Source organism: Neovison vison, chromosome 13, assembly GCF_020171115.1.
Source record: "Neovison vison isolate M4711 chromosome 13, ASM_NN_V1, whole genome shotgun sequence".
In the NCBI taxonomy this organism is placed as follows: domain Eukaryota; kingdom Metazoa; phylum Chordata; class Mammalia; order Carnivora; family Mustelidae; genus Neogale; species Neogale vison.
The window spans coordinates 50,642,337-50,664,365 of record NC_058103.1 but is presented as its reverse complement, the minus strand read 5'-3'; positions in this window follow the sequence as shown (position 1 = coordinate 50,664,365).

Below are 22,029 nucleotides of genomic sequence, written 5' to 3'. Positions count from 1 at the left end.
TTTTTATCCTGGAGTGGCTTAAAGATTGACTTATAAATAGGTTTCATTGTTTTATTAATTGTAGGCATTTGTACATTTCAATTGTAAACCAGCTGTACAGTTGTAACATTGTTTGGTATTTCATTTTTTTAAAAATTTTTAATTTTTTATTAACATATAATGTATTATTAGCCCCAGGGGTACAGGTTGTGAATCGCCTGGTTTACACACTTCACAGCACTCACCATAGTACATAGCCTCCCTAATGCCCATAACCCAACCACCCTCTTTCTACCCTCCTCCCCTGGCAACCCTGTTTGTTTTGTGAGATTAAGAGTCTCTTATGGTTTGTCTCCTCCCAATCCCATCTTGTTGCATTTTTTTCCTTCCCTACCCCCCAAACCCCCCACTTTGCCTCTCAACTTCCTCATATAAGGGAGATCATATGATAATTGTTTTTCTCTGATTGACTTATTTCGTTCAACATAATACATTCTAGTTCCATCCACGTCATCACAAATGACAAGATTTTGGAGTTTTTTGATGGCTGCATAGTATTCCATTGTATATATATATCACTCTTCTTTATCCATTCATCTGTTGATGGACATCTAGCTTCTTTCCATAGTTTGGCTATTGTGGACATTGCTGCTATAAACATTCCGGTGTACGTGCCCCTTCGGATCACTACATTCTTATCTTTAGGGTAAATACCCATTAGAGAGCTCACTGGGTTGTAGAGTAGCTCTATTTTCAACTTTCTGAGGAACATCCATGCTGTTTTCCAGAATGGCTGCACCAGCTTACATTCTCACCAACAGTGTAGAAGGGTTCCCCTTTCTCCACATCCTTGCAAGCATCTGTCATTTTCTGACTTGTTAATTTTAGCCATTCTGACTGGTGTGAGGTGGTATCTCATTGTAGTTTTGATTTGTATTTTCCAGATGCCAAGTGATATGGAGCATTTTTTCATGTATCTGTTGGACATCTGGATGTCTGCCTTGCAGAAATGTCTGTTCATGTCCTCAGCCCATTACTTGATTGGATATTTGTTCTTTGGGTGTTGAGTTTGATAAGTTCTTTATATATTTTGGATACCAGCACTTTATATGATATATTGTTTACAAATATCTTCTCCTCTTCTGTCATTGCCATTTGGTTTTATTGATGGTTTCCTTTGCTGTGCAAAAGCTTTTGATCTTGATGAAGTCCCAGTAGTTCATTTTTGCCCTTGCTTCCCTTGCCTTTGGAGAAGTTTCTAGGAAGAAGTTGCTGCAGCTGAGGTAAAAAGTGTTGTTTCCTGTGTTCTCCTCAAGGATTTCAATGGATTTGATGGATTCCTTTCTTATATAGAGGTCTTTCATCCACTGATCTATTTCTAAGGAAATGGTCCAGTTTCATTCTTCTGCATGTGACTGTCCAATTTTCCCAACACCATTTGTTGAAGAGACTGACTTTTTTCAATTGGACATTCTTTCCTGCTTTGTTGAAGATTAGTTGACTATAGAGTTGAGGATCTATTTCTGGGCTCTCTATTCTGTTCCATGATCTATGTATCTGTTTTTGTGCCAGTACCATACTGTCTTGATGATGACAGATTTGTAATAGATCTTGAAATCTGGAATTGTAATGCCACCAACTTTGACTTTCTTTTTCAATATTCTTCTGGCTATTTGGGGTCTTTTCTGGTTCCATATAAATTTTAGGATTATTTGTTCCATTTCTTTGGGAAAAAAAAGGATGGTGTTTTGATAGGGATTGCATTAAATGGGTAGATTGCTTTAGGTAGCATAAACATTTTCACAATATTTGTTCTTCCAATCCAGGAGCATGGAACATTTTTCCATTTCTTTGTGTCTTCTTCAATTTCCTTCATGAGTACTTTATAGTTTTCTGAGTACAGATTCTTTGCCTCTTTGGTTAGGTTTATTCCTAGGTATCTTGTGGTTTTGGGTGCAATTGTAAATGGGATTGACTCCTTAATTTCTCTTTCTTCTGTCTTGTTGTTGGTGTATAGAAATGCAACTGATTCCTGTGCATTGATTTTATATCCTGACACTTTATTGAATTCCTATATGCGTTCTAGCAGTTTTGGAGTGGAGTCTTTTGGGTGTTCCACATAAAGTATCATATCATCTGCAAAGAGTGATAGTTTGACTTCCTCTTTGCTGATTTGGATGCCTTTAATTTCTTTTTGTTGTCTGATTGCTGAGGCTAGGACTTCTAGTACCATGTTGAATAGCAGTGGTGATAATGGACATCCCTGCCATATTCCTGACCTTTGGGGAAAAGCTCTCAGTTTTTCTCCATTGAGAATGAAATTCGCAGTGGGTTTCTCATAGATGGCTTTGATGATGTTGAGGTATGTACCCTCTATCCCTACACTTTGAAGAGTTTTGATCAAGAAAGGATGCTGTACTTTGTCAAATGCTTTTTTCAGCATCTATTGAGAGTGTCATATGGTTCTTGTTCTTTCTTTTATCAATGTATTGTATCACATGGATTGATTTGCAGATGTTGAACCAACCTTGCAGCCCAAGAATAAATCCAATTGGTCTTGGTGAATAATCCTTTTAATGTACTGTTGGATCCTATTGGCTAGTATTTTAATGAGAATTTTCGTGTCTGTGTTCATCAAGGATATTGGTCTCTAATTCTCCTTTTTGATGGAGTACTTGTCTGGCTTTGGGATCAAGGTAATACTGGCCTCATGAAATTAGTTTGGAAGTTTTCCTTCCATTTCTATTTTTTAGAACAGTTTCAGGAGAATAGGAATAATTCTTTAAATGGTTGGTAGAATTCCCCTGGGAAGCCGTTCGACTCTGGGTTCTGGTTTTTTGGGAGATTTTTGATGACTGCTTCAATCTCCTTACTGGTTAAGGGTCTGTTCAGGTTTTCTATTTCTTCCTGGTTCAGTTGTGGTTGTTTAAATGTCTCTAGAAATGAATCCATTTCTTCCAGATTCTCAAATTTGCTGGTGTATACTTGCTCATAATATGTTCTTATAATTGTTTGCATTTCTTTGGTGTTGGTTGTGATCTCTCCTCTTTCATTCATGATTTTATTTATTTGGGTCTTTTTTATTTTTGATAAGTCTTGCCAGAGGTTTATCAATCTTATTAACTCTTTCAAAGAACCAGCTCCTAGTTTCATTGATTTGTTCTATTGTTTTTTGTGTTTCTATTTCATTGATTTCTGCTCTGATCTTTATTTCTCTTCTGCACAGTTTAGTTTTCTTTGTTGTTCTTTGTCAGAATCCTTCAGGTTAGGGTTAGGTTGTATATTTGAGACCTTTCTTATTTCTTGAGAATGGCTTGTTATCACTATATATTTTCCTCTCAGGAGTGCCTTTGCTATTTCCCAAAGATTTTGAACAGTTGTGTTTTCATATCATTTGTTTCCATGAATTTTTGCAATTCTTCTTTAATTTCCTGTTTGAAAAATTCATTCTTTAGTAGGATGATCTTTAGCCTCCATGTATTTGGGTTCTTTCCAAATCTCCTCTTGTGATTGAGTTCTAGCTTCAGAGCATTGTGGTCTGAAAATAGGCAGGTAATGATCCCAATCTTTTGGTACCAGTTGAGATCTGATTTGTGACCCAGGATTTGATCTATTCTGGAGAATGTTCCATGTCCACTAGAGAAGAATGTGTATTCTGTTGTTTTGGGATGGAATGTTCTGAATATATCTAAGATTTCCATCTGGTCCAGTATATCATTTAAGGCCTTTATTTCCTTCTTGGTCTTTTGCTTGGATGATCTGTCCATTTCAGTGAGGGGAATATTAAAGTCCCCTATTATTATTGTATTAGTGTCAATGTGTTTCTTTGATTTTGTTACTAATTGGTTTATATAGTTGGCTGCTCCCATGTTAGGGACGTAGATAGTTAAAATTGTTCGATCTTTTTGTTGGACAGACCCTTTGAGTATGATATAGTGTCCTTCCTCATCTCTTATTATAGTCTTTGGCTTAAAATCTAATTTACCTGATATATGGATTGCTACCCCAGCTTTCTTTTAGTGTCCATTACCATGGTAAATTGTTTTCCACCTCCTCACTTTAAATTTGGAGGTGTCTTTGTGTCTAAAATGAGTTTCTTATAGACAGCATATTGATTTTTTTTTAATCCATTCTGATACCCTGTGTCTTTTGATTGGGGCATTTAACCCACTTATATTCAGGGTAACTATTAAAAGATATGAATTTAGTGCCATTGTATTGCCTGTAAGGTGACTATTACTGTATATTGTCTCTGTTCCTTTCTGGTCTACTACTTTTAGTCTCTCTCTTTGCTTAGAGGACTCCTTTCAATATTTCCTGTAGGGCTAGTTTGGTGTTTACAAACTCTTTTAGGTTTTTTTGTTGTTGTTGTTCTGTTGGCTTTTTATTTCTCCTTCTATTTTCAGTGGTAACTTAGCTGTATATAGTATTCTTGGCTGAATGTTTTTCTCATTTAGTGCTTTGAATATATCATGCCAGTTCTCTCCGGCCTGCCAGATCTCTGTGTACAAGTCTGCTGCCAATCTAATATTTTTACCATTGTATGTTACAGACTTCTTGTCCTGGGCTGCTTTGAGGATTTTCTCTTTGTCACTAAGGCTTGGAAGTTTTACTATTAAATGATGGGGTATGGACCTATTCTTATTGATTTTGAGGGGGATTCTCTGCACCTCCTGGATTTTGATGTTTGTTCCCTTTGCCATATTAGGAAATTCTCTACAATGATTCACTCCAATATACTTTCTGACCCCTCTCTCTTTCTTCTTCTTTTGGAATCCCTATTATTCTAATATTGTTTCTTCTTATGGTATCACTTATCTCTCAAATTTTCCCCTCGTGGTCCAGTAGTTGTTTGTCTCTCTTTTGCTCAGCTTCTTTATTCTCCATCATTTGGTCTTCTTTATCACTAATTCTCTCTTCTGTCTCATTTATCCTAGCAGTAAGAACCTCCACTTTTTATTGCATCTTATTAATAGCTTTTTTAAATTTCAGCTTGGTTAGATTTTGGTTCTTTTATTTCTCCAGAAAGGGGTTTTAATACTGCAGACAAGGTTTCTCTAATGTCTTCCATGCCTTTTTTGAGCCCAGCTAGCACCTTCAGAATCATTCTGAACATATTACCAACGTCTGTATTGATTAGGTCCTAGCCTTTGGTACTGCCTCTTGTTCTTTTTTTTGTACTCTGGTTTCTCTTCAGATCGCATAAATCTTTCACCTTTTTTGTGGTGAGTTTTCCCACCTTGTCATTTATCCAGATAAGAATATATGAACTAGAGAATAAGATACTAAAAGGGTGGCAAAGACTCCAGAAAAATGTGCATTAATCAAATCAGAAGAGACCCCAAATTGTATGAAGAAAAAAGGGGGTACAAAGAAGTTTAAAAAATTTTTTAAAAAAGAAAGAAAAAGTAAATATATATATTAGACTGGTGAATAGATCAGAGCCACCCACTTGATTTTGGGAATTTTTGATCTCTTAGAAGAAATTACCTCCCAAAATTTTAAAGAAAGAAAAACTATGTATATTTCCTTATTTGTGTGTGTATGTATATATATATATATATATATACACGTGTATATGTCCTTATTTGTCCTTATTTTTGTGTGTATGTATATATATACACATATATGTATATATACAAACATATATACACATATATATGTATATATGTCCTTATCTGTCCTTATTTCTGTGTGTATGTGTATATATACATGTATATGTGTATACATATATGTATATATACACATACACATATACATGTATATATACACATACACACAGAAATAAGGACAGATAAGGGCATATACACATGTATATATATATACATACATACACACACAAATAAGGGTAAACATGATGAAGGGATGGAATATGACTGTAAGATGAAAAATTTAAAAAATTCTAAAAAAGGAGGTGCCAAATTTTTTTAGAAGAATATACCCTATGTGTATACAAAAGATAAAGTTAGGTAGAATAAAGGATAAAATATGACTATAATAATAAAGGTTCAAAAATATTTTTTAAGAAAAGTATTATTAAGATTAACTAATTAAAAAACATTAAAAGAGGAAAGAGTAAAAGTTTAAAAAATTAGAATAAAAAATAAAATTAAAGAAATTTAATTAACTTTGCAAGACTAAAGAGTCATGGGGAAAAAACCATGAATTCCATGCTTTGCTTTCCCCTCCTCTGGAATTCCACTGTTCTCCTTGATCTGTGAGCCTGGTCTTAGATGGATTTCTTGCTGATCTTCTGGGGGAGGGGTCTGTTGTAATGATTCTCAAGTGTCTTTGTCCCAGGTGGAATTGCACCACCCTTGCCAGGGGCCATGTTAAGTAATCTGCTCCTGATTCTCTCTTGGGAGCTTTTGTTCCCTGAACACTTTACATAGAGCTCTGGAGAACAGAATTAAAAGGGTGGCCTCCCAATCTCTGGCTCAAGAGTTGCTAAGAGCTTGGGGCCCCTCTCCTCAGTGCACCCTTGGAGAAAAGTACTCAATCCTCTCGTCTCCCTGGTCTCCAGCCATGTTCCGAGCTCACCCGCCCTATGACCGAGCATTTCTGTCTCTGGCACACAGCCCCATTTGGAGTCTCCAAACCCAGCAGATCCCTGCCACTCTTCCAGGGGCACCTCCCTGGATCTGTCATTTGTGGGCCCCTGCTCAAGGAGCAGTGGTCTGATTGTGCCACAGATCGCAGTTTATGGTTACCCAAACTGAGAACTCACTCCTCTGCTCTGTCTCTGTAGCCCGCTTACCTGCTCTAATACCTGCAAGCTGTGCTATACTCAGACACCCCTTATCCTTCTGTGCCCACGTGGGACCTGCCACCACGCTGTCCCCGCCAGGGCTCCACCCCTGCTTAGCCTCTGGAACGATGGCCCTTAGTGGAGCAGACTTTAAAAGTTCTGATTTTGTTCTCCCTTGCTCTGCTGCTTCCCGGGATCCAACCCCTCCCCCACTTCATGTTCTTTTTTTTTTTTTTTTTTTAAGATTTTATTTATTTATTTGACAAATAGAGATCACAAGTAGGAAGAGAGGCAGGCAGAGAGAGAGAGAGGAGGAAGCAGGCTCCCTTCTGAGCATAGAGCCCGATGTGGGGCTTGATTCCAGGACCCTAGATCATGACCTGAGCTGAAGGCAGAGGCTTTAACCCACTGAGCCACCCAGGTGCCCCCCCACCCCACGCCCATGTTCTATCTTCTATAGCCTCAGATTCACTTTTCTGCAGGTACTACCTTTCAGAAAGTGGTCAGTTTTCTGTTTGTAGAATTGCTGCTCTTCTCTTCAATCTCCTATTGGATTTGTAGGTGTTTGGAATGGTTTGATTACTATCTAGCTGAACTCCTGCTACCTGATGTCATCTCAGCCAGCTACTCCTCTGCCATCTTCTGTATTTCATGTTTTTAAAGTGTTTTATTGATGTAATTTTAGAATTTCATCTTTATTTTCATGGTTCCTGTTTGTTTTTAAAGCCCTTCCTCTATCTCTTGCTCTATGAGCCACTCTGTAATCCAGTTTCTGAATTTGACTCTAGCTTCTTAATTGGTGCTCTCAATAACTCAGTCCATTCTTTCAATACTCTTACCTTCTCTAATATAAATGAATAGAAGTTATTTTTAATCCATATCTTTCTACTTTTCTTTGTATTATTGGTGAATTTTTCCTTACATATGGTTTCAACTGAAATGTTTTCTGTAAAAGGGTATAATTTGTAGTCAGTATTAAAATTACCTTTTGCTTTCCACTCGACCCTTTATTCATCTCTTAAAATACAACTTATTTCAAATTTCAAGACTTTTTACACTTTTGCTAAACAATGGTAGGAAAGAGCATGTTTTTCATATTTTCTTTAGGTCTTGCTCATAATTTTACAGAAAGAATCAAATTATAATTCAAGAAAAAAATATCACCCAAAGGTGATAAGAAAACTATTCTTTTTTAAAAAATATCTTATTTATTTATTTATTTTAAAGAAAGCAAGAAAGATCAAGCAGGGGGGAGGAGCAGAGGGAGAATGACAGACTCTGAGCTGAGAGCAGAGCCCAAAGTGGGGTTCAACCCCATGACTCTGATATCATGACCTGAGCCAAAACCAAGAGTCAAATCATCAACTGACTGAGCCACCCAGGTGCCTCTATAAGAAAATTATTCTGTCATTTAAAAAATTATATGATGACATTCTAATCTTTGGAGATTGTAAAATATGTGCAATTTTATTGGAAAGTCTCTATGTATTCCTATATATTTAAATATGAATTATGTATACATGATTACCCAGAGAAATATTTTTATAGATTTCTATTAAATATTATAAATTTCTATAAAAATATATTATAGAAAGTGGCTTATATACTTGATAGGAAGACCCAATGCTAAGACATGTAACTGACTATCTCATGTGGAGAATCACATACATCCCTTAAAAGACAGAAATAAGGAAAAGTTTCAGATCAATATAAAGAATATGATGCAATATTGGGTAAATAAACACCCTATATATTTGCACCTAGTTGTATAAATATAGCATCTATTTAAAAAGATGAGTTTTAAGTCATGGTGTTTTGCTTTTGAGTAAACTTGGGATAAAGGAAAAAAATAATCATATTTATCTTAGGGTAAAACATAGACCTATGTGTTACTTAAATCTATTGCTATAAGCATGTTTCTTTTGATATTTGAAAAAAGATATAAAATATTATAAAGAACTCACAAGGATTATGTATTTCACATTGATCTCATTTGTTATGATGTTCCTGGTTATTCTGTATTAAGAATTCTAAAATCTCAGTGGTATTCTTATTGGGCTGCTTGAGTGGCTCAGTTGGTTAAACATCACACTCTCGATTTTATCTCAGGTCAAGATCTCAGGGTCATGAGATCAAGCCCTAAGTGGACTCTGCCCTCAGTGTAGAGTCTGCTTAAGATTCTCTCTCCCACTCTCTCTGCCCCTCCTTCTGCTTGCTCTCTCCCTCTCTTTCTCAAATAAATAAATCTTTAACTTTTTTTTTTTAAATCTCAATGTTCTTCAAAACCAAGTGCGTTCCTTTCCTATACTGTATGTCTGCTACACATCGTTCAGGATGATGGAATAATTTGGGGCTGCAGAATATACAGTTTTCTAAGCAGAGGACAAAGGAATAATAGAAAATCAGTTTTTATTTCTTAAAATTTCTGACAAGAAGTGACACATATCACTTCTATTCATATTTCATGAAAACACATTATTTTTTCACACCTGAGTTAAACACAGTCAGGATGAATAATCATCTTCTGGGGCAGGACTACGGTTATGAATGTTGAAGTGGATTCTTCTCTCTATTGCTTCCTTAACCTCTCAAATAAAATGGCTGCTCCTTGAAGACAACAAATGGACAGTAGACACACTTCAGCCCTCACCAATATATTTGGTTTCTAATAAGTATAAAATAAGACTTAGTAATTAACTTAATAAATGGGCTCACAGTGTGATTCAGACTTACTACATATGTTTATGTGCATAGTATATATGGCACATTATATGTTTACCACAAGTACAAGTAGAATTTCCATTTGCCTATAATTTATTTAACCAATTAATAAAAGGTTCTGCTTTAAAACTTTATTGATATTTTGTTGTTGCTTAAAACACATTTATTTAGTTCTAAATTATAATCAATGTTATATAGCAAAAGACATCAAAATATACTTTCATTCAGGTAAAATCAGAATGTGGTGCAAACACATCCACCAGTTTTAATCACATCTTGGATATTCTGGAAAGTGGACAAAAGAAAGAGGTATATTTTATTTTGAGTAGAGCATAACCAAATTTATGGATAATTTGTGATATATTTCTCTAATTTAACATTTCCCCTTCATGGATAATTTTACTCCTCTCAATATATTATACAACAGATGAGTTTTAAAATGTAATGCTTTAAAGTTTCAAAGGGCCATTTTATAACCTATCCTCATACTTATCAAGTACTGAGGCATGAAAAAGTCTCTGAAGTTTTCTACGGTAAAGCAGCAATAATATTGAGGAGCAGAGGAGGCACAGTAAAAACAATCATTAAGATATAGAAATCTAACTCTGTGACCTAGCAATATTTATATACTATTAGTAAGTTGTTAGTCTGCACAGATAGAAATTTCTTTTTTTTTTAAATTTTTTCTTTTCAGCGTAACAGTATTCATTGTTTTTGCACCACACCCAGTGCTCCATGCAATCCGTGCCCTCTCTAATACCCACTACCTGGTTCCCCCAACCTCCCACCCCCCACCCCTTCAAAACCCTCAGGTTGTTTTTCAGAGTCCATAGTCTCTCATGGTTCACCTCCCCTTCCAATTTCCCTCAACTCCCTTCTCCTTTCCATCTCCCCTTGTCCTCTATGTTATTTGTTATGCTCCACAAATAAGTGAAACCATATGATAATTGACTCTCTCAGCTTGACTTATTTCACTCAGCATAATAGAAATTTCTATTAATTAATGCCTTAATTCATTTTTTCAAAGATTAGTATGTAAAAATTTTATTGAGGTAAAGGTTAGAATGAAACTTCCTTTTATTTTCTCCTGCTAAATATAGTGATGGCTATAGAAAAGAAATTTTTAGACACCTACTGAAACACAAACATGGATGAATGTATTTAGAACTTACTGTAAATAGGTAACACATGATATAATGGTCCAGTAAAATAGGAAAATATACTATTAAATAAAAAACATACATTCAAAAGCATATTATTAATGTATAAAATAAGGAATAAAACACAATTTATGAACACTTTTCTGGAAGATGATAGAATGAACATTGATAAGGAAGAGATAATCTGTGCTGTTTTACATATTGTGTCAAAGGATGTGAACTGTCCATGGGGCATTTCCAATTTTTCAACATTATGATTTAATCAACTCACATTTATATGGCCAACTGATTTTTGACAATGCCAGAAATACAAAATGAGGAAAACTTCAACAAATTGTGTTGGGAAAACTAGATATCCACACCCAAAAGAATGAAATTAGACCCATTATTACACATACACAAAAGTCAACTCAACATGGATTGAAAATTTAAATTTAAGATAGAAATCTCTAAAACTCCTAGAATAAAACTTTGGGTAAAAGTTTCATGACATTGGTCTCCATAATGATTTCAGGGATATAACTTCAAAACTATAGTCAATAAAAACATAAATAAAGAAATAGAACTACACCAAACTAACAAATTTCTGCACAGAAAAAGAAACAATCAACAGCATGAAAATGCAAACTGTGGAAGGCAAGTCTGCATAATTTTGATAACTACAAAGAAAAATGAAAGAAAATAAACACTCACATAAGAGGAAAAGGACCAGGCTTTCTGCTTCCCCTTCAACAGACAGCTATATCTTCTGGTGAAATACAAGTTGCATTCCTGAGACACAGTAGTGAAGGTTGGAATAAACAAATTTGGCCAGATTCAGCACCTGGTCAGTAGGGCTGGCTGATTTTAGCTCTGACAAAGTGGAAATTTTTGTCATCAGTCATCCTTCATTGACCTCAACTACATGTTCTACATATTCCAGTGTGATTGTACCCACAGAAAATTCCATGTCATAGTCAAGGATGAAAATGGGAAATGGGTCATCAATGGAAAACCCATCTATATCTTCCCAGAGTGAGAACTTGCCAATATCAAATGGGGTGATGCTGTTGCTCAGTATGTTGAGGAGTCCAATGGAGTCTCCACCACTTTGGAGAAGGCTGGGGCTCAGTTGAAGGGTGGGGCCAAGAGAGTCATTATCTCTGCTCCTGCTGATGCCCCCATGTTTGTAATGGGTGTGAACCATGAAAAGTATGACAACTCCCTTAAGATTGTCACAATGCCTCCTGCACCACCAAATGCTTGGTCCCTCTGACCAAGGTTATCCATAACAGCTTCAGCATTGTGGAGGGACTCATGACCACAGTCCATGCCATCACTGTCACCCATACAACTGTGGACAGCCCCTCTGGAACCATGCCATGATGGTTGAGGGGCTGCCCTGCTTCTATTGACACTGCCAAGGCTACAGGCGAGGTCATTCCTGAGCTGAATGAGAAGTTCACCGCCATGGCCTTCAGTGCCCCTATATGCCCACCCCCAAAGTGTCAGTCTTGGATTGACCTGCCACCTGGAAAAAGCTTCCAAATTCACCAAATGGTGAAGCAGGCATCAGAGAGTCCTCTCAAGGGCATCCTGGGCTAATTGAGGACCAGGTTGTCTCATGCACCTTCAACAATGACATCCACTCTTCCACCCTTGATGCTGGGGCTGCATTGCCCTCAATAACTACTTTGTCAAGCTCATTTCCTGGTATGACAATTAATTTGGCTATAGCACCTGGGTGGTGGACTTTAAGGTCCACATGCCTCCGAGGAGAGAGACCCCTGGACTACCAGGAACAGTGAGAGCAAGAGAGGAAGGAGAGGAAGAGCTTCTGGGGAGTCCTTGCCCCAACTCATCATCATTCCCCTCTACACAGTTTTTTGAAGAAGGAAGGGCTTGGGTGGCCCTACCTTGTCATGTACCATACTACACTGTACTCAGCCAAAAAAAAAAAAAAAAAAAAGAAGAAGAAGAAGAAGAAAAAGAAAAAGGAGGAGGAGGAGAGGGAGAGAGAGGGAGAAGTAGAATGAGAAGGAGAAGAAGAGGAAGAAGAAGAGGAAGAGGAGGAATAAGAGGAAGAAGGGAGAGGAGGAGAAGGAGGAAAGGGGTGGTACATATAGATGTTAGAAGTAAACTCTAATAGCCACACAATTAAAGAATTACAGGCCTGAATCATGTCTGGCCTCTAAAAAGGCAGATTGTTTCTGAAGTCAGAACATTCTACTGTACCTTCACAGAAGTGACCCAGGGATGAATACATGAATACAAGTTTGTATTTCTGTGGCACTTCATAAGTGAAACTTGCCACCCAGATTCCAGGAAAGTAAAAATTTAGAAAGAAAAGACAGCAGGGATTTAGGAAGGAGTTAAGGGAAGCAGAAAAGACCTGAGGAGTAAGTAAGTCCTCCTTACTTATAGGAGTGAGTAAGTCCTATTAAGCAGACACTAGTCTTTGGAATTGGATACTCATCAGAGAATAGTATAGGTAGGCCCCTGAGAGGGAAGAAAGTAATGGATTAAGAGAAAATGAAACTGGCTCTGAAAGGAAAACAGCTCTTAAGAGAGAAGGCCAAGCTCTGAGAAAAGACACAACTAAAGGAAGTGGCAGGAATTTGGAATTGGTCCCAAACCTGCTGCTTTCCATCAGCTTTGAGCCTCCATTGTCCATTTGAGAATTACGAGAAACAGAGAAGCAAGGAGCTCACTGAGGCTTTTATTGAGTTCATGAATTGATATTAAAATTTCTTAGGTTAAAAATATGAAAATGGGATCACTTTAATCTGTCTAACTTGCTTAAAGAGTACCACACAAGGCTAAACAGAAAACAACCCATTATTTTAAATTGAGAAAAATCTGTAGTTATTTAACTAAACGTTATTGATCAAATACTATGTTCCGATATTTCTAGTTCTCTTTGTTAACATGTTACCACATACCTTTTGCCTAAATAAGATTATTTACAAAAAACCTAACAAACCAAAAACTGGAGTTAAGCCAATAAACTGCTATGTGCCTCATGCAAATAAAGTTATTTATATAACTATAATTGGCTAGAGGATAATGAAATAATGCATTGAAATTTGTTAAATACAAAAATTGAAAGCAACTATATCTTATTCTATATAATTCCAAAAATTATAGGTACTTTTGATAAATATGTAATGAGAAGGTGTTTTACAAAATAATAGTGCATGGAAAGAAATAATTTGGGGGCATGTGGGTGGCCCAGTTGGTTAAATGTCTGCTTTCAGCTCAGGTCATGATCCCAGGGTCCTGGGATTAAGCCTCAGCAAGGAGCCTGCTTCTCCCTCTCCCTGCCCTTAACCTCCTCATGCTCTCTCTCTCTCAGATGAATAAATAAAATCTTTAAAAAGAAAAATAACTTAAAGGTTTAAGAATTGTAGAAACAGGAAAAATAAATTTAATAGGTAAGAGAAAATAGAATCTTTTCTTAAAAGCCACAGACTGTGGAATATGAATAATAAAAAGTAGTAGAGTTGTGTTTCCTAATATCATTTTTTTGAAGTCAAAAAGGACTTGGAAAGTCAAAAAGATTTCCATGATCATATGAGTTTAGCAAATGTTGAGTTGAACCAAATCAATAGTCTTGGGTATTTTTCAGAGGCTTTAATGAACAAACCAGCAGTGTATATGATAAAAAATAGATGATAAAATATGAGAATTCTTTATCCTTATTTATCTACATGTTATGCATTAATTCATTTATTAAACAGCATGCCAATTAATATCCTTATTATTAGATAACAATTTTTGCTGGAGTCACAATTTGAAAAAGACTACTGTGAAAACTATGAATTACCACAGATAACAAACATTAATTAATCTTTGCAATCAAACCATGTAGCCATGTACAATGCCCATTTCTTTCTTGAACAAAAATGAGAACTCAAATACCACCATAAATTGTATTTAAAATAACCAGCTTATGATTTGGCTCCTTAAGTGATGCTTAAGTATTTTTTTAAGATTCAGTACTTTATTTAAAGAAATAGTTTAAATTATAATTCCTTATATTCAATGTGCTTGGGCAATGCATAGTTTGTTTGTTTGTTTTTTTAAAGATTTTATTTATTTATTTGACAGAGATCACAAGTAGGCAGAGAGGCAGGCAGAGAGAGGGTGAAGCAAGCTCCCTGCTGAGCAGAGAGCCCGATGCGGGGCTTGATCCCAGGACCCTGGGATCATGACCTAAGGCAAAGGAGAGGCTTTAACCCACTGAGCCACCCAGGCAACCCAAGGGCAATGTGTAGTTTTAAATGTGTTTCTGAAACTGAACCAAATAGAAAAAGAAATAATCACAACAAAGCAAGCACAGGGAGTCTGACAGATCTGTGCTGGCAATTGCAGCTGTCTGAGAGGCACGCTATGGCTGTGCTGTCCATCACTGCCACCAACATGGGCCTTCTCTTACCCTAGCTGACCTTCTGGTATTCACTGAGCTGCTTTGGAAGCCAAGAGAGCTGACCCAGGCTGAGGAGTGACTACACTGTTGTGGACAGTGGAGCTCTGGGAGCACCCTTTACCTTGTGGGAGAGGCAAGACTGATGCTACCTTTGCCCCTTGATTCAAGAGATTAAAGTTCTAAGTGAATCTGGGCTTTCTGAGATCAATTTTTCAGAAATGACAGAAGCCACTGACTACTTCTACAGGGATTCAGAGCAGCAGAAGATCTATGACCTATTCCAGAAGTCCTCCGAAGAAGACAGAAGCATTTGGAGTTCCTGGAGGCAGAGGAGTCTTTTGACCCGAGAAGAGCTTCAGTGTCTGGAAGTCCTAGGACCTGGGAGATTTGCTGCATGAAAGCACACTGATGGTAGTCCACCCAAGAAAAGGAATTTGAATTTTTTTGATAACTGAACAGCTTTCCCTTTCCCTTTTAAGAGGAGAAAAAAAAAAAGAATTAAATCACAGAGTTGATTAAAAGAAGGCATTTTTTTCTTAAAAAGAAAGTCCCTGTACTTATTAAACAGAGGGTAGCGCCATGAAAAATAAGGTAGTAAAACTACAAATGAAGCTGGATGAAGTGGCTGTATGAAGGGTTATGCATATATGTGCGCAGTGGTCTGTGGGAATGTGAGAGGTGAAGGATACAGGACACCAAGCTTTAGCATGTTCATACTCTGGCTGTTGCTGATACGTCATGCCATGCCTTTGTTACCTCATCTTCTTTATCCAGCTGGTAAAACTCTATTCATCAAATAATCAATTTACCTACAAAGCCTCAACTTACCTTCTCAGGAAACATCAATTCCTCCAGCCTCATGCCTTTGGAGTTCCTTATACACCAGTAAAAATTCCTAATGTTATCACCCAAATATAAGTAAAATGTGAAGAAACACAGTGCATTAATTATTTATTCCAGAGTACACTGCTAGGCATAGTATAATAAGATATTAGACTTAAGTTTGTTCAGAGACTTAATATGAATATCTTGGCTGAAAATAAATGGTGTAGAGAGAAAAGGATGCTATATCTAACTTATGAGAAGTTTGGTCTCTCTTTCATTAGTTATATTAGATCAATATGATTATGGCATATATTGTACAGAACAGAACAGGAGTTGGATAACTTTTTCTGTAAAAGGTCAATAGTAGGGGTGCCTGGGTGGCTCAGTTGGTTAAGTGTCTACCTACTGCACAGGTCATAATCCCAGGGTCCTGGAATTGAGCCCCACATCGGCTCTCTGGTCAGTGGGGAGTTGCTTCTCTCTCTCCTTCTGCCACTCCCCTGCTTGTGGGTCTCTCTCTCTTTCAAACAAATAAAATCTTAAAAAAAAATTAAAGATCAACAGTAACTATGCTTAGGGTTTACAAGCTGTAGGTCTTTATCTCAACCACTCAACTCTCCCTGTTGTAATGCAAAAGCAACCATGGTAATATATAAACAAAAAGAACATGGTTGTGTTTCAATGGAAGTTAATTTTAACAATATGTGGCAAGCCATATTTGGTCCCCTGGCTATAGTTTGCTGATACCTGTTACAAAAGATAGAATTTCAATTAAAATTTTGGAATATCTATTTTAGTAAATCTTTAGTTTTTGCATGGGTTGTGATGATCTAATTATTATTATTATTATTTTTAAACAATATGAGAAGCTATTTATTTATTTATTTATTTATTTTTGCCTCATTGAACTGGCTAGGTTCAATAGAATAGAAATTGTTGGATAGACATGGTGACAGTAAACATCCTCAATTTGTTCCTAATATTAGAGAGAAGACATTTGGTCTTTCACAACTAAGCAAAATATTAGATCTAGATTTTCTTGTGAATGTCCTTTTAAAATGTCATTGGTCATATGTGAACTACAAAAGTGGTTTTTGGGGCACCTGGATGGCTCAGTCAGTTAAGTGTCTGCCTTCAGCTCGGGTCATGATCTCAAGGTCCTGGGATTGAGCCTTACATCCAGCTCTCTACTCAGTGGGGAGCCTGCTTCCCTCCACCCCTGACCCCGGCCACCTGCCTCTCTACTTACCTGTGATCTCTCTCTCTGTCAAATAAGTAAATAAAATCTTTAGAAATAAAAGTGAAGGAGAAAAAAGAGAGAAAGGAAATGATAGTATCAAGAATTATACTAGGTAGGGATGCCTGGGTGGCTCATTTGGTTAAACGGCTGCCTTCAGCTTAGGTAATGATCCCAGAGTCCTGGGATTGAGTCCCACATCAGGCTCCTTGCTCAGTAGAGAGCCTGCTTCTCCCTCTGCCTCTGCCTATCACTCTGTCTGCCTGTGCTTTCTCTCTCTCTCTCTCTCTCTAACAAATAAATAAATTTAAAAAAATTAAAAAAAGAATTAAACTAGGTATATCTCTATATCTGAAAGGAAAAGAAGAAAATATTGAGTACATTACAGCAATAATTAAGTGAAATAGAAAAATCTCTTAGAAATACCCAGATTAACAAAAACATAAAGATAAATGGAAAAGTTGAATAGCCTTAATAGTTTTATATCTAACAAAAGACTGAATTAGTAAATGAAAAAAATTCTTACACAGATTTCCACATATGGATGCTTTTGTTGGTGAAATGTTTATGGAAGAAAAAAATGCCAACTTTTCATAAACATCCTTAGAAAATGAGGGACAAAACCCTTTCCAGTGATTTTTTAAAAATAAATATGAAAAATTTTTCTTAACAACTGTCCCTCAATAATGTATCTATTGAACCTCTTCTTTTCACTACATGCTGGGAGCCTTCATCACACCATTTTGGTTCATTCCATAAAATTTCAGTTGCACTTGGTTACTACAGTGGAATAGTTTTCGTATTCAGAACTCAGTCTTTTCTATTAAAATTTTCCAATCTTGAGCTTTTTTCAGAGATTATCCCTTATTCTGCACTGCAGTACAGGTCATCTTTGCTTGTGATAAGTTGGTTATAGGTGGTGTGAATTGGGAGAGATGCCCTTTACCCTCACCTGAGAGCTGGGTTCTCTGCGCTTAGGCTCTGAAGGGGAATATAAGAGGCAAAAATCTCTCTTCATAACTGGTCAGTCAGTGGTGGGGAAGTATTCTGGAACTCAGATGGCTCTGTCTGGTTGGCTGGTAGCTTCTGCTGGAGTAATTGTTTCTACAAAGATGGCAGTTGGGGGGGGGCTTTCTTGATGAGGTGCTCAATTTCAGCTTCACCCTTGAGAACTAATGTTCAGCTCTACCAGTCCCAATCTCTTTCCTGGACTGGTTGTCCCACTGATTTTTGAAGTGTCTCTAACTCTTATTCCTTCCATAACCTTTGTGTTTGTTCACATAAACAACAGAAATGACTAGACTTTGTTTCTACAACCCTAAGATACACAAAGAAACTTACATTCATTTCTGGTCACAGATTGTGTTCTCCAGAAAGCAGACTATGAGAAGGGTACTGGCATGTAGGAAATCTACTGGAGAATGTTTCAGGATCATCAACCAAGATAAGAGAGCTGGTAGGTGCTGGCTCTATGATTTTTATAATTATCTGACAATAAAATCTGTGCTTGTTCATTTCTACTATGCCCCACTATTTCCTCAAGTCTCACTCCTTTTAACATCAGGCTGAGCACTGCCATGTTATTGGTGATATCTACAACATATGGCTGACAAGGTCTGCGTTGCAGGGGGTGAGGTATCTCCCAATAATATTTACAAATCAGAATATATTTGATATTAAAGCCCAAGTCATTATAAGACAAGAATCTTATAGATAAATTTTCCCCAGAAACACAGTCTTGAAAAATCCTTGGCAAAATATTGTCAAGTAGAAATCAGCAAAATTTGGAATGAAAAATATATGATGACCACTGGAATCAAATCCAAGAAATCAAGATTGTTTAATCATCAAAAATTTAATCAGCATAATTTTCCACCTTAACAAAATTAAGGAGAAAAAACAATTGCTCATCACAAAGATTGGACAAAAATCATCTGGTAAAATTAAAACTTTATTCATAACATAAGTTTTCAGCAAAGTAGGAGTTGAAAACTATTTCCACAGTCTAAAAACGTACATCTTTAAAAACAAACAATAACTAACACTGTATATAACAGTGAAATACTGAATATTTCCCCTTTGTGATTGAAAAGAAGGCAAGAGTGCATAGTGTCACTTCTATTAAATATTGCCTTGAGGGGGATTAGCTAGTGCTACAGGGTGAAGATAGAAAACATAGATATTAGAATGGAAGAATTAAAACTGTGTTTATCACAGAAGACACTGTTTTTGCATTGAAAACTTTTAAGAAACAAACAAAAAGGAAATCTTTAAGAAACTTATAAAACCACTACTAGAATTAGAGTAAAGGGTATTCATAAGAATGTAGGATAAAATCTTATAGAGATTCACCTAGTAAAAGAGAAATATATTTTACAGAGTTGCAGCCATCCAAAAGCATATGAACAGGTGTATAACTTTGTCTTTCATCCAAAAGGAGAGAGAAATATTATAATATTTCATTATTAACCTTGATGTTTATCATAGTTTTGGGGTTTTAGTTTACCAAGTTAAGCAACTCACTTTCTGTTCCTATTTCTCTATGAGTTTTTATAATAAAAACTAAATTTTATCAAATGTTTTTTCTAATTCTAGAGAGAAGATGTGATTATATTCCTTTATTTTGCTATATGTTGAGTTACCTTTATTAACTTTCTAATGTTAAACCAAACTTCAATTTCTGGAGGAGAAAAATAAACTTGGACATGATACATTATCATTTTTATATATTGATGAATTTGGTTTGATAATACTATGTCTATGATTTTCCATATACACCCAGTGCATCTCTAAGATTGAGAATAGTTTTCCTGTCTCATGTAGACCTTTTTGGGTTTTGATGTCAAGTTTATGTCTATTTGAGAATATCTCTACACCAATTTTCTATTATCTAGAAAAGTTTCTATAGATTTAGAATAATTTATTTTAATTCTGTTAAATTTACTCTAAGAATCCCACTGTACTAGGGTTTTATGACTATTCAATTGACTATTGAGTACTAGTAAATTCCTTGAATATTAAATATAATTCAGTTGTCAACTGAAGACCTAATCACACATTCATGGAACCCAATGAACCTCAGGCAAGACAGAAAAATTATATCCCTAAAAGTGTATAGCAAAACTTCTAAAAAATGTTAAGATATAAAGAAAATTCTCTAAAATATCCAGAAAAAAAAGAAGAAAAACCCCCCTTCAATTAACTATTGACTCGTCAATTTCTTTAATAGTTATAATATTATTCATGTTTTTTATTTCTTATAGTCATTTTTACAATCAGCATTTGTTTCCAATTTAAAAGTTGTGGCATATCTATTTGCACAATACATATGAATGATATTTAAAATATTTTAGGAACTATAAAAACAACAAATATATTTATAAATAAATGACACTGAAATACTCAGTTTTAGTAATATAGTAATTTAGCTCCATAATTTAATAACATTTAATATATATGAAACTACTAACCCAGTCATATAAGTTATTAGTGTAAATTATTGATCAAATCATTCTAATATAATCTAATTTATTTGCTGATTTTGGGAAATATTAGTGTCTCTTGTTTAATATGGTTCTTATTAATTAATTCATGGGTATCATTAAAATGATACTCATATTATCATTTGTAGCCTCCACAGTAGGAACTTTTGCTAACAACATTAGGGAAGTAACAGCAGTTCCATTTCTTTCTTTTTTCTTTTTTTTTTCCAGACTATTTATTTTTTGAGAGCAAGTGAGAGAGAGAGAGAGAGAGAGAGTGAGCATGAGCAGAGGAAGAGGGAAAAGTAGGCTCCCCACAGAGGAGGGAGCCTAGTACAAGACTCGATCCCAGAACCCTGGCATCATGATCTAAGCTGAAGGTAGACACTTAACTTATTGAGCCATTCAGGAAACCAGCAATTCCATTTAATAATGACCATTTAATAATAACAAGATCTCTTTTAACAGAGTTTTAAGAAATACTCAATATCACATCTCTGTAACTAAGTTACTGTGTTTGCTTCCTAGGACAGCTTTGCGAAGTATCATTAACCAGATGGCTTAAAACAGAAATTTATTGTTTCATTGTTCTGGAGGTTAGAAGTTCAGTATCATGTAGTAGCGAACCACATTCTCTCTGAAAACTGTAAGAAAATCCTTCCCTGCCTCTTCTTAGCTACTGATGACTTGCTGGCAAACTTTGACATTTCTTGATTTTCAGCTGCACTAACTCTATTCTCTGCCTTTTCTTTGGTATCCTCCTTGTGTCTCTGTTTCTTCACATGTGCACACATTGGTGTCCACTCTACTCCAGTGTGACCTCATCTTAACTAATGACATCTGCAACAACCATAAGTGAAGATGTCATTGTATCCTTTTCAGGCAACATAATTCAACCCATAACAGTTAACAAATTATTTTTTTAGAATGTGTTATGAAATTTGTTTAAACTTAATCCCTCAGCTAATTAAGATGAACCATATTATGGTTTACATATAGTTGCATTGACCTCTGGCTTCTGCCTTCTACAGCCAAACTGTCACTCCTTTGAAGGTATTTTTGTCTTTTTCCCCTTCTGGATACTTTTAGAGGTTTCTTTTTTTATATCTTATCTTTTTCGTGGTTTCACTTTATGAAGGTAGAACATTTCTTATCCTTGTCTGCAATTCACTGGTTTTCATTAATATATGATAGGTGTCTTCACAGATTCTGTTTTGTTCTTTTTCTTCTTTTGTGAGCAAGCAAGAGAGCACTACCGAGGGGAGGGAGGGTGTTAGAGGGAGGGGAAAAGGAGGGAGCCCTACATGGGGCTTGATTTTAGGACCCCGAGATCATGACCCAAGCTGAACGCAGGCCCTTAATTGACTGAGCCACCCAGGCACCCCTATTTCTTCCTATGTTAACTATAATTTGATGATGTAAGAAGCTGCTAAAATATATGTAATCCAGTATTTTAGTTGTTTTCAGAA